The 1,904-nt window shown below is 40.7% G+C and overlaps 1 pseudogene; it reads right to left on the bottom strand.

Moving 5' to 3' along the window:
* Window positions 1-204: 204 nt before the first annotated feature.
* Window positions 205-1,379, bottom strand: LOC148920999 (uncharacterized; annotated as a pseudogene).
* Window positions 1,380-1,904: the final 525 nt, after the last annotated feature.

Raw genomic sequence — 1,904 nt, 5'->3', positions numbered from 1 at the left:
TCATGCATACACAAACGATAAGGATTTTATATACCTTTATATTCGATACATCCAGCGATAGTTGACAGGACTAGCAAGCAATGCTTTTTCTGGCAAGTGAACCATCACGTGTATCATACTTGTGAAGAAAGCTGGAGGAAATATTATCTCAAACTTGCATAGGACTTGGACAATGTCATGGCGCAACTGAAACATGTCTGTCTTTCACAATGTTTTTGCCGTCAGTTGGAAAAAAAATCTAGACAACAACATGATTGGCTTCACTACATCTTTCGGCAATAGGTGTCGATTACCGACAGGAAGTAGGTGTTGCATAAACACATGGCATTCATGGCTCTTAAGTCCAGTAAATTTACCCCCGTCAACATTCACGCAACGTGCGATATTAGAAGCATACCCATCGGGAAACTTTACAGACGATACAAACTTTAGAAACTCTTTCTTGTCATTCGGTTTCATAGAAAAGAATGCAAGATCCCTTCTAGCTTTATCACTGTCCCTATTCATCCATAAACCCCTTTGTATGCCCATTCTTTCCAAATCAAGATGAGCTTTGATTGTGTCCCTTGTCTTGCCCTCGATATCTAGAATCGTGCCCACCAATGTGTCGAATAAATTTTTCTCAACATGCATCACATCTTGATTGTGCCTCAATTTGAGTTTCGACCAATATAAGAGCTCAAAAAACATAAGCTTGTGTATTCAGTTTATATATGTAGAAGGTCTGGTCCGACTAACTGTTTTTCCAAATGGAGCAAAATCCAAACGATTAAGCTGTTCTAAGATCTCATCACCAGACCATTCTCTAGGTCTAAGGCGACGCTCTGTGTTCCCGTCGAACTCTTTATCTTTTTCCCTCCACTCGTGGTCCCATGGCAACCATCTCCGATGACCAAGGTAACAAACTTTTCTAGCATGCCAACCAGAAGTTATATCTTTCTTGCATACAGGACATGCCATATAACTCTTTGTGCTCCACCCAGAAACCATTGCATATGCTGGAAAATCATTCACAGTCCACATAACTGCTGCCCACAAAGTGAACATCTTCCAGTTGATTTATCGTATGTGCGAACACCGTTTGTCCATAAATCATTCAGCTCATCAATCAGCGGCCTTAATTAAACATCGATTGACTTGCCAGGATCCTCAGTTATCAAAACAGTCATCATCATGTATTCTTTTTTCATGCATTTTCAAGGCGGCAAATTATATAGGAATACGAAAATCGGCCAAGTGCTGTGGTGTTGGTTGAGAACCCCATACGGATTGAATCCGTTAGTGGCAAGTCTCAATCTAACATTTCGGGGATCAGCAGCAAACTCAGGGAACGTTCGATCGAACTCTTTCCATGCCTCCTCATCTGTAGGATGCTGCATCACATCATCGTCTACCCATTTTTTCTTATACCATCTTATGTCTGTGCAGTATGTGTCGACATATACAATCACTACAACCTAGGTTTCAGGGGCAGATAACGCATGACTCTTTGTGAGATCTTAGTCGTTCTGTTCTGAGATGTTATTTTGAACCTCGACTCATTGCATATAGGGCATGTATCCAACGTTTCATGATCTTTGTAGAATAACATGCAGTCATTTTTGCAAGCGTGAATTTTTTCATAACCCAATCCCAGACCATTCAACACCTTCTGCGCGTGTTTATGGTTTTTCGGCAAACAATTGTCCGTCGAAAGTATTCTCTTCAAAACCCTCAAAAAGTAATCGAAACACAAGTTCGACATACGATACTTTATTTTTCCGTGCATTAGCTCCACAATGGCCGTAAGAACGGAAAAGCTCTCGCACTTGGGTATAACTCTTGGTTGATATTTTTTAAACAATTTTTCATATTGTTCAAACTCTGCACTGTCTATTGGTGTAGGCACGTCATCTTCCCCTTCC

This window comes from Prunus mume, linkage group LG1, assembly GCF_029339155.1.
Source record: "Prunus mume cultivar Tortuosa linkage group LG1, ASM2933915v1, whole genome shotgun sequence".
NCBI lineage: Eukaryota > Viridiplantae > Streptophyta > Magnoliopsida > Rosales > Rosaceae > Prunus > Prunus mume.
Note: the sequence above shows the minus strand (reverse complement) of the source record. Positions and strands in the feature narration are given on the sequence as shown.